We start from the raw sequence: 12,215 nt of genomic DNA, 5'->3' as shown, positions 1-12,215 counted from the left end.
AGCAGATAACTGTCTTCTTGGGGCTGCAATAATTTAACTTTTTTTTCCCAGTACAGGTGCATAGGAAGCACAATGGAAGTATGTGCCTGAGTCAAGCTCCCAAGTCAGTCCCTGTCACACGGGCTCATGAGATTGTACAAAGGGCAATCGGAAATGGCTTAATCAAGCTTACTACCACAAGCACAGCCTTAATGAGCAATAAATAGTTCACTCAAGAGCTGTGGGCTTACCTCAGGACAGCTTTCATTACAGAGATATCATCAGCTAACACTCATCTTAGCATCAAGAAGATGGCAGTGGGGTTGAAACTAGGTCCTTTCCAACCCAAACCATTCCATGATTGAACCAGAGGGAGGTCAGGCACTGGAACAGGCTCCTCAGGGAAGTGGTCACAGCACCAAGCCTGACAGAGTTAAAGAAGGATTTAGACAATGCTCTCGGGCACATGGTGTGACTCTTGGGGCTGTCCTGTCAGGAGTTGGACTTGATTATCCTTATGAATCCTCCCAACTAGGATATTCTATGATTCTATAATAAAAGGTGGTAGTTTCTCAATTGCAGCTGAAAAACTTGATGCAATGCTTCAGTGTTTCTAAAGAGCATCTGAGTACATTAAAAAGCCCCCATAGGTATATGTAGGTAAACTATTAATTAATTAAATATTAAATTACATTGCATTTATCTAGCACTCTTGCACTAGAAGAGCAAAGGAAATACAAGCAATTATAGGCAAACTGAATTGCTCTGTCTACATTCTTCTTAGAAGTTTATTTTTTTCTGCTTCAAGGTGATTTGACATTTTTGGGTTAGATTTTAGGAACTCAGTGCAAAAGCCTGGCTTTGTACTGCCGCTCCAAACCAGAAACTATTCAATTATGCATCAGCCCATCCCCTCCCCAAAACTAAACCCTCTCAGAAACTGAACTCCCTTCAATACAGGTTTTAAATAGAAAGGGTAAGTAGGGTAAAGCTGGTTGTGGGAGTTACTTTATCTTCCATATTTTCCATAAGATGGTTCCTCTGACCTGGCCAGACTCTGAAGTTTGTTCATCTTATGAAAAGTACATTACGTACTCCTACTAAGCAGTTTTGCAAACTTGGTGACAAGATTATTGCTATTATTTTACTGCAGACTTTTTCCTTGATAATTGGAATATGTTCGTCTTTTTTTCCAGTTTTGTTCTGGTTTTCTAAAATCTGTATGTTAAAACAAAACTGGAAAATTGAGCTTCATTTCTGTATTGTTTTAGAATATGCCAGTTTGCATGCAGAGAATTTGCCCAGCAATCTGATTTCAGAGCAAGCAGTATAACACTTTTGGAAATGGAGAGGTTTGCTTGTCACAAATATGAAAGCACCTTTTGTTTGCTGAATTTTCTTTGTAGAATAACAGATATGAAAATTAGAAGTGAAGAGCTCACTTCAGAAAATTTGGCAACTCTAAGTAAAGTGAAAAATATTTTTCAGTTTTAATAGCATGACAGTAGTATGTCACTGAAGGTCTGTATTCCTCCCAGAATTTGTGTGATGCATATTCCCTACAGCTGTCCATCAGTTAGAAAGTAGCTGCTTTCCATTATTTAATACAATGCTTTACAAATACTTCTGCAACTTGGACTCTCCTCAAGAGGAACAACCAGTTCTTGCAGAGGTGCAAGAGTTCACCTGTGGGTGACTGCAGCCCATGCTGGTTTTTGAAAGTGACTTGCAAAGAGGACTTCAGGATCTGGTGTCTTTCTTGGAAAGCTGCCACCAGCACTCAGAAGCTTTGAGGAATGCAACTTCTACCTATGACACAGGATCTTAATCCCCAAGGTGTTAAAAACTATTTCATCATAAACACCATGCCACAGCGTCTACACCAGTGACACATTTATGCTGTTTGGGTAAGGCCTAAATTTTGTTCTTTTTCATATTTTAAAATATAAGTTACATGCTTTTACCTGGGCTTCTCAAACCAGCTGCTCAGTGTAGTAACCACTGGTGACTGCATTAATGCTTTTAAGGCTCTTAGGTGTCCTGAGCATTTCTTCTGCCCTGATGTCCTTCACTCTGCACAGGCATAGCCTGTTCCTTCTCATAATTCTGTGTTTGCTTTCCAACATAGTTTTCCAATATACCACTCCTTACTCTGATCAAAAGGATTAACAGAGCTAAAAGGCTTAACAAAAGTAGACATTATATTTGGCACAGAGTCACTGGTGCCTGTGCTGTGGACACTATAACCACTCTGTTTAAATGACAAGCTGTGGAACAGCTCACTATTATTACTTTCAGGTACATCCTTACCTGTTTTGTAAAAAATGTTGAAACCCTCTTTAGAAGATCACTGCAAGAGGGATTTATCTTGACTAATTTTATCCATCTAAATTTTGGGACTAGATTAGGCCCATACAGCTCTCAGGGAGGAGGGCAGCAGCAGTGATAAGGCGATACAAAATGTCCAGATTGATCCATTCCCTTTGCATTCAGAGCAGGAGCTGAGGGTGTTATGCTCACACCTGGAGGTTGTGCTGTGCCTTCTGCCTGGAGGAAGATGCTGTGGAGGCAGTTCCCATCTCCCCATGTAGTGCAAGGCTCACACACCACCTCTAAGTACTGTCTAAGAGGGATTTAAATGGCACTGGCCCTAGGCCCACTCAGGGATTTATTTCCTTTGGATTTATGTATGCATTTTATTTTACAAAAGCTATTTAGCACAAGGCATTAGGTAATGTAGCCTTCTCTGGAAATCTAGGGCTTGTGGGTTTTACTAATGTCCAGCAGAACAGTGAAGTCCTTACTTTATGAACATAGCAGTTTTAATGCAAGGAAAAAGGGAAGCATTTGGCTGTTGGACAGACAGAGTTATATCCTTGCAGTTCCCCTAGTGTTTGGTTTATTGTATAAAACAATATATTGTTTTATACCCAGGTGAAACTCATCATAAGACCCACAAGTGCTGGGAGAAGGTTGCTGATTGAACACCCTCCTTTCACTCAGCAGTTGCCTCCTAAGGTCAAGGCATCCTTGACAAGGCTTCACAGGACACCTGTAAGCTTGTGTTGTATGAGAGTGAGGAGCAGTAGAGCCATCCCAAGAGAGCTGTTTTTGCCCCAGCACAATACCTTGAAACTGATGCTGAGTATGAGATCACTACTGCTCTGCATGAGAGGTACCAGATCTGCTGACAATTCAGCTGACAAAGGCTAAGGTTTTGTTTATATGTTAAGCATGTAATAATAAGGCAGAGCATAATCCTCTAAAGGAAAGGGTAAAGCACAGCAAATAAAATAACTATTGTTACTGGTTTAAGTTATCAAAGGTTTTGTCTCTTTTCCTCAGGTAATTGCAGTCATCACCTATTTCCTTGGAAATCTTAATATTGGTACCTGTGAATTATTGCATGTTATCAACTACATTTTCATCACCAGCTGCTCTGCCAGGGGACTGGTGCAGACTCACCATTAAGCTCTCAGGTTCCCCAGTTGCAATGAATAATAACAACAAAGTTCCACCTTTTCTGAAATGCGCCAAAAAATGAATGGTCGAGGGGCAACACCAAGAAAAGCAAAACAAACCATGCAAATGTTCTTGAGGTTGTTTTGAAAGACTTACTGATGTGAAACTCAGTACTTTAATCATTATTCAAAATCTTGAGTCCCATTATGATTTTCCAGTCATTGAAGGATGGAGTCTAAGCATTGCACAGGTAGGAATTAAGAAAAGCTCTGTGGGAAGAGGTTTTTCACAGCCTTGGGTGAATATTACTCATACTTGCATATTCTTCTTTCCACATGTCAAAGGTCTGACGAGACAAAGAGCTGTGCCTTGGATGGTTTTAAAATCCATCAATCTCCACTGGTCCTGAAAGGACCCCTCTGAGGAAAGGTTTTTTGCCCACACAAATATCACAGCACTTCAAGGGGCCCATGCCTTCAGGTACATAACACTGTGTTTCAAAAGAATATTTCCCTGAGGTAAGAAGAAAAGTACAGCTGTCTCACATTGCATGAAGTCTACCTACTCCTTTGCAGGTGTCCTGGTTTGAAAAGGAAGTGAGTTTTTTGGGAGTTTGGTGGTCAAACCAATAGGTGCCCAGATTTGAATATTGGCACCTGGTGTGGCCACTGAGGACATGGATACACCTCTGAGAACACAGGGGGTTAAAAGCAGAGAACTCCCAGGAAAGCTCTCTCTTGGTTCCGATGAAAGAGGTCGGACCTCCCCTGCCCCGCTGTGGGCTGGGCGGGGAAAGGGAAGCCATGTGGCCGGGTGAGGTAGGCCGGAGCCTTGGACAGAGAAGGGAGGTGAAGGCCCCTGCAGCATGGAAGGGTGGAGGAACACTGAGAGGCATCGGGCAGCCCCCACAGAGAGAGAGAGAGAGAGAGCCTGTGCCTGTGCCACCATGAAATTTGGTATCGTGCTGGCAGCATGGCCGAAGGAGAAGGGGGGGTGTGGCACAGCAAGGGGCCCGGCAGGGCAGCGAGGGAATTCTGGACAGGCAGAGCCTGAGATTTTAACCCTTTTCTTGGATGATGGAAACCTTACAAATGCTGATCCTCCTGGAGTGGAATGAGAAGAGAGATAGAGATGAAATAGGAGGAAATGGGCCAATGTGATGCAAGTTTGTGCAAGAGAAAGATGTCCGAGAGAAGTTGAGAAGAATCCCAGGTGGGAGGAGATGATGGAGTGGCCTTTGGTAGGACTTTTCTTGTATAGCCATGGATAGAACCATTTTTCCTGTGACACAAAGACTGCATTTAGGGGGAGGCAATGGCTTGGAGCCAAGAGAGTTCAGTGATGCTATGTGAAGGAGTGCATGAACACAGACGACCGGTGAAGAGGGTGGTGGTGTCCTCCGTCTTCAGTGAAGAAGAAGATGGAGGACACCGTCTTCTCTGTTCTCGAGACCCCTCAGCCCCAGGGGATGAATTTGGGGGGGGACAGGTGTCCCGAAAGTGAGAGACTGTTGCTTTTTTGGAACTGGACAAAGCACCCTTAAAAGGGGAATGCTAGAAGCAGCTCCGGTCCATGTGCAGTGGTGAGAGCATTTGGCATGGAAGGAAGATGTCACGATGGCAAATGTTCTCCAGGCAGTGCCACGTGAGACATGGAAACACAAGAGGTCTTCAACTGTGTTTCCAGGGAAAGGCTATGGCACAAGAGGGACTCCTCTCTCCTTGATGAACTGAGAATTGATTATCTGAAGTGTGGTGATGGACTGAGAGTTGGTGATCTGAGTGAGGGGTGGTAACTGAATTGAGAATCCAAGGTTTTGTCCTACTGTGATGTATTTGAAATTTGGTGGGGGGACAAGGAATGTTTTTGGGGGGTTTTCATTCTGAGTTCTGTGTGTGCTTATTTTTACATATAGTTGTAAGTTAATAAAGTTGATTTTTTTTTCTTTATTCCTAAGATGGAACCTGCTTTGCTCTATTCCTGGTCACATCTCACAGCAGACACTAGGGAAAATATATTTTCATGGGGGCACTGGCATTGTGCCAGCGTCAAACCATGACATTGTTGGTTCCCTGACCGGGAATCGAACCCGGGCCGCGGTGGTGAGAGCGCCGAATCCTAACCACTAGACCACCAGGGAGAACAATCTCCCATTTTTCCAGAATAAAAGCATAATTCAAAATTATTACATTATTACCAAGAATGAGTAGGACAAACATGACACCTTTTAAAAATTACTATTCAAGTGTAGTTTAAATCCAGACTCATCTATTAGCTTATAGATTATTTCCATTTATGAATACAAACAATATTCTTGCCTTCCTTCCCTAACACCAGTGACTCACATTTTGGGGTTTTTTTCTATAAACCAATACCATATATCACAAGATAAGGTAAATTTTTGTATTGTGAGGCTATGTAGTTCATGTACAAATTATGCTTTTGCCATTTTTCTTTTAAACATGACATTTTTGCTCCTGGTTTCTCTCTTTTCTCAGATTTTTCATGGCAATTGATTTTTTTTTCAGTTGGAAACAAATTGAAATACAAAGCAGACCTTTTTCCTTCTAAATTGCACAGCAGTTTGGATCAGAAAGAATAAAGGACTCCTCACAACATTACTTTAGTAGGTCTTGCTGGTGAGGAGAAAATGTGCCTAACGATGAATACTTGATGAGATTTTATTAAAGCTTGCCATCAATTCCTTGCCTTAAATGTTACAGGTTGTGAAAGCACATTAACACCAGAGGATACAGCTTCTAAGGCTCACCCTGCACAATAAACACTATGGCTGGATCCCAGATACTGGCAGCACTCCAAGATGAGTTTCTGCTGATGACAGTCAGTGCTGGCAAGGGCTGGACCCAGACATGGACCTGGACCCAGAGCCAGAGCCAGAGCTATCAGAGTGCCGTGGGTGGCCAGTGCTCATGGGATGAGCAGTGGACAAACACCCTGTGCCTTGCCCCACAGCCTCACCTGGGGTTATGGCTCTAAACAAGTCACTAAATATTTCCGCTGCGGCTTCCCCAGCTCCTGCCTTTTCACCAAATGCTTTCAGCAATATGTGAAGAGGTACAGATGGGCCCAGCCCTGCAGAATTGCTGAGACCACTCACAACCAGAGACCTTGCAGCCTCTGAGTATTGGGCTGGTATGGCAGGACAGCAAAAGCCATCCAAAACAGCCCTGGGCCACACAGCCAGCGCAATTTCCCTATTTGCTGACCGGCATCAGGGACATACAATCCTTTTTCTCGGTGTGAACTCCTAATATTTTCTGTGGAAACCCCATCTGCTAAGGTTCAGGCAAACCCAGAGAAACCTCCTCCCCACAGATCCCCAGGGCTTTAACATGCATTGGTGGCCAGAAGCCAAGTACATTTTGGGGAGTAGCAGCAAACAGCTGCTTTTCAGACTCTTCACAACAGTTTTAAGACCTGTTTCATGCAGTTATTACTAGCATGATCCAAGCTCAGCTTCCAGCCTTGGCATGAGCAGGACCTATTAGCCTGTTTGCCTAAGGAAACATTATGCAGAGTGATCATTAATATTTTTTAACCCACTGGCCAGCTTCAATCAAATTTGGCAGCCACACAGCAGTCTTGGAGACCTCAAGTTCCTACAAGGTTCATGAACCATATATGTGGCTGGGACAGTGGAAATGGAAGGAAAAGCAGGCCAACCTGTATGAGACCTCAGAGAGCCCAGTAAGACTGAGATGCTGTGGATGACCTGCTCCAGGAAAGCTTCTCAATGTTTTTCCATCTGCATGGACACAGGAGTGTCCAGAGGAAAAGCAGATTTCAGTATTTCCAGCACCATTTTTTTACAGCAGTATCATGAACTTACACTCTGTGTCCAATGTCCCTCTACTGGAACCAGCCCTTGCTGCGAGATGAAAACAGAATTAATTTTGTGAATGTCAGAAGCCTCTCAGAGGGTTTCTCTGGTGCCAGCTGCAGTTGCTTCCCCTTGTTTGGAGGGACAGCCACATCCAGCCAGGCAGTGAGGAAAATGAGGAAGCTATTGCTCTCTGCTTGAAAACGTGCCTTTGTTCAAAGCTGTGTTTTTGTCACGAGCACACGTGCCTGCAGGGAGCTTCCTTCAGGGACTCGGCTGTAAAATGAGGCCACAAGGGCAGGCACAGACGGCCTGCAAAGTCCTCCGGCTGTTTCTCTGAATGGCTGCCTTAACAAGGAGGTACAACGACAGCCTGTGCTCATAGAGACTTCAAAACCCAGCCAGCAGCAGCTTCCTCACTAGGTTTTTTTTTGGTTGGTTTTTTTTTTTGGGGTTTTTTTTTTTTTTTTTTTTTTTTAAATTCTAAACGGCACATTTTAAAACAGAAGATTAGCATGTCTCCTGTAATAGCAGCAGTTTTGCTTCAGTGCCTCAGCAGAAGGCAGCTAAAGAGGACAAGCTGAATCTGGACACAAGGAATTTGCAATGAGCAGTCCTTCCTCAGGACTGGCCTCAGCACAGATCACAGAAAGCTGTGCTTCTTCACTGATCCAGGCTAAAGCAACCTAATTAAAGATGCCAGAAGTTATTTCTAGTAACAAAGCCAACAAACACTCTTCTGAGTGATTAGCATTTTTCTGACTCATTAAGAAATAAAAATAAAAAATCTTTATCCCATTCTTTTGGTTCAGTGCTGCAATGTTTCCCTAAGGCACAGGCCAGCTAAAAAGAGAGGCTCTGAGAGATGTGCAAAGATAGCACCATTGTCAACCAAAGAAACCTCCTTCAATTATTCAGAGCATCTGCTGTTCTCGAATTTCTCATTCTTAGAGCTCCAGCTAAGTGGTGCATTTGGCAGTTGTTCTTATTAACTCACAGGACTGCACAACTAAGGAACATATGTATTCACAAGATAATTGATGCTCAAAGTGAATATTGTGGTAAGAAGTTTCCACACACATTTGCAAACTATCTGCCAAATACATATTTTTGAAGAGTAGGGAACTTCATATGGAAAAGGTGAATGTAATCCTAAGTAGACAGGAAACAAAACTGTCTATTTTTATACTTCATTAACAGCCAGAAAATTGACCAAAATACTCACAAAGGCGCAAGCATTGAAAACCAGTGAACACAGCCTACAGACAACTGACAACTAGGAAAATCAGCCTTACTGACATCTACTGGTAATATTTTGCATCTGAAAGGCACACTGGAGTTGATTTCATGGCAAAACAATATTTAAGAAGGTAGTTGCGAGAGCTTTGTGTCTCTACTGCCATGCTATGAATTAGAAAAATTCAATCAGACCTTGTTATCTCCACGACTAAACTAAGATACTGAAATGACATGAACTTCACACAGAGTTGACAGACAGCATGCTCATTTTATCATATTAATTCATCTGGAGTGTATTCCTAATGGCATTCTAATTCCAAGATCCCTTTCACAAAATATCCCCTTGATGGGAAGAGAGGATGCTTCATTTGGCTGGCCAACCCAGCCCATCCTCCCAAGCCATTGCATTTCATCTCCTCAGGAGTGGTTAGACACTACAGTTGACTGAACCAAAGAAATCCCCTCTGTTTCCTCAGTTGTCACAGATACACTGCCCTTTCTGTGTCTCTGCTGGCAGTATTTCTTTCCAAGTTGCCAGCTGAAAGGGAGCCTGAATATATCAGCTAGAAGTGGCTGGATCCCCATATATATGGTCTGTCAGGGAAGACAAGCAAACTACCTCCAGTAAAACCATGGTGAGATGGTGAATAATATACCCCAGCAACCTGCAGTAAGGCTATATGTACATTTATATACATGTATGTGTATGTATATATACACACACACATCTATACATCAGTGATGTGCATGGTTTCTAACCAGACAAAGGAGTGGGCAGGTTCAGAGTGTTGTCTGCATTGTGACTTCACAAATCACCAATCTGGTTTTGTTCCTTTCAATCAGAAAGTTTTTGATTCCTTCAGCGGGTAAAAAAAAAAAAAAAAAAAAAAAAAAAAAAGAAAAAAAAGAAAAAAGAAAAAAAGAAAAGGATCGGGTATTATAGTGCATTTTCCTTATTCCCCTTTCACCGCACAAACCGTCCCGTCTTCAAACTCTCTTAGAAAAGTGGAAAAGTGTTAGGCAGGGGCCCTTTCAATGCATCCAGTCCTGGCGACGACCCCGCAGCCGCAGGAAGGTGCCACAGAGCCACGGCCGTGCCCTCAGCAGCCAGGCCCCGAGCCCTGGGCCTGGGCAGGGCAGGTGGGCTCAGCCCGGCTCAGGGTCTCTCCACGGCGTGGGATGGGCGCAGGCTCCGAGGCCAAAGGCAAGGGGTGAGAAGGGGTGCCCGGGGAGCTGGGACGCGACACTTACTGCAGAACTGCCTCCGCCTGACCCCGCAGCGCCAGAGCCGCGTCCGCACCCAGTGCAGGCACGGGGACAGGTCCATGGCTCCGCGGGCCGCCCGTCCCCGGGGCCACCGGGCACGGCCCGCTCCCCGCCGGGCAAACCTGCGGCAGCCCCCGGCCAGCCTCCGGGCCGCCGGCAGGATGCGGCGGGCGGCCGCCGAGGCCCTGCCGTCCCTTTGTCGCCATGCCATGTTTTATGCATGAAGGTAATTTCATCCCGATTCTCCGCGCCCGGTGTCTACGTGAGCTCCTGCGACGTGCAGGAGGCACGGCACCAGTCCCTAGGGAGAGCGAGCGTCTCCCCTGGGCCGGGGAAGGCGCTCGGGGAGAAACGGGGCCTTGCCCAGAAGTTTACACGTGTAAGTCTGCAGGTGCTGCAGGTGCTGCGGGCACCCTGGAACAGGAGAGGTCCGAAGGTATTAGGGAGCCTTGCAGAAACCCGTGTGCACTTTGGTCACAACATCATGGCCCGCGTCTGAAACATCAGCCCCGTTGCTGCCTTCTGAGGAAACAGGAGCGTGAGGACACTACAGCTTTAGCATGTCTGTGTCAGTGCTGCACTGCCAGGGGTGGTCAGCATTTCTCACATTCTAATTTCACTTTTGCTATATACAAAATACAATTCCCAAAGTAATTTCCACAGTGACTCTTGCAACACACTCACTGCTGCCTGAGGCACTTGTTTTATAACATAACTAAAAGGCTCCTTCTCTGTTGAGTTCACACCACCACAGAATTTCACAGAATAATCTGAGTTGGGAGGGATTCACAAAGACCATCAAGTCCAACTCCCGGCCTTGCACAGGACCATCCCCAAGAGTCACACAAGGTGCCTAAGAGTATTGCCTGAGCACTTCTTGAACTCTGTCAGGCTTAGTGCTGTGACCACTTCCCTGGGGAGTCTATTCCAGTGCCCAGCCACCATCTAGGGGAAAAAATATTTTCTCAATATCCTGCCTAAAGCTCCCCTGACACAGCTTCAGGCCATTCCCTGGGTCCTGTCACAGAGATCAGTGCCTACTGCTCCTCTTCCCCTCATGAGGAAGCCATACACTGCAATGAGGTCTGTCCTGAATCCCCTCTCCAGGCTGAACAGACCAAGTAACCTCAGCTGCTCCTCAAACAGCTTCCCCTCAAGGCCCTTCACCATCTTCTTTGCCCTCCTTTGGACAATCTCTAATAGTTTAATATTTTATATTGTGGTGCCCAAAACTGTCCCCAGCACTGGAGGTGAGGCTGCCCCAGCTCAGAGCAGAGCAGGACAATCCCCTCCCTTTCCTGGCTGGTGTTGCTGGGCCTGGTGCACCCCAGGACAGGCTTGGCCTTCTGGGTGCCAGGGCACTGCTGACTCAGGTTCAACTTGCCATTGGCCAGAACCCCCAGGTCCCTTTCTACAGCACTGCTTTCCAGCATCTCACTCCCCAGTCTGTATATACATTTGGCAATTTAGGCCCTGCTGTCACACCTTTAAGCTTTGCCTCAACAAATACATTTGTAGGGTTTACTTTAAATGTTCCCTGTATCACAAGAAAGAGGTTACTCCCTCCCACACGCACGTACTGCACGCCTTTTGCCAGGAAAGAGCAAATCTAAGATGTGGGTCTGGAGTACATAGGTTGTGTTGTAAATGTATAGGCTGTATCCTAGCCAGAATTCCAGCAGCTTTTCCATTGCCACATGCAGCTGAGACCACTGAAGGCTTCACTCGAGGACAGCAAGGCCTGCCATATGCGCCAGTGTAACTGGAGAGTGGTGGATGGCCAGGTTTCAGATTTCCTTGTCATTTGAATCTCACAGCAGGGTCATCCAAAGGGCCATCGTTGATTTTTTGCTCTTGACACAGGCAGGTAAATCTTGTGCTCTCATTGTAATGATAAGTACAACCCAGCAGATGCATTTGAGCTTTGTTTTAAAGCTCTTTTGATTAATCCTGATCTGGACTAAATGTAGCATTTTGAATCCCTATTGGGAATATGAAAACTCAGTGTTATTTGCCCCTGAAGATTACATAAAATCCCAGGCATAAGCCCATAGCTGATCCACACTGGGAATTCACACCGGATTCTGCATGACAACCCCAAGCAGCCTAGAGATTTACAACCAAACCCACAAATCACTGTCAAATCAAGATACGAAATTCCACAGACACTCATTACATTTTGCCAAGCAACAGTCATGTCAGACTATTCATTTGGAGCTGATCAGAAACTTAAGAAATGGATGGTGCAGAAACACTTTGAAAAATATGAAGAATCCACGCTGAGTCTTGTGTCACTGTGCGTTTGGAGACTGGTCAGAGTGATTTGGTCACATACTGTGGTGGGCGACACTGCAGGCATAACAGGGAGCAGCTGACCCAGGTTATGTTCCCCACTGACTTGCTTCCAGTATTTCAATGGGCACTGTCA

General features: G+C 45.1%; 1 non-coding gene across 1 annotated transcript; it reads right to left on the bottom strand.

Annotated features, from left to right (window-relative positions):
- Positions 1-5,509: 5,509 nt before the first annotated feature.
- TRNAE-CUC (transfer RNA glutamic acid (anticodon CUC)) lies at positions 5,510-5,581 on the bottom strand. Its single transcript has one exon. It is a non-coding gene; the product is annotated as a tRNA-Glu (tRNA).
- Positions 5,582-12,215: the final 6,634 nt, after the last annotated feature.

Source organism: Melospiza georgiana, chromosome 1 (genome assembly GCF_028018845.1).
Source record: "Melospiza georgiana isolate bMelGeo1 chromosome 1, bMelGeo1.pri, whole genome shotgun sequence".
NCBI lineage: Eukaryota > Metazoa > Chordata > Aves > Passeriformes > Passerellidae > Melospiza > Melospiza georgiana.
The sequence above is the reverse complement of the archived record's forward strand: the minus strand, read 5'-3'. Positions and strand labels throughout refer to the sequence as shown.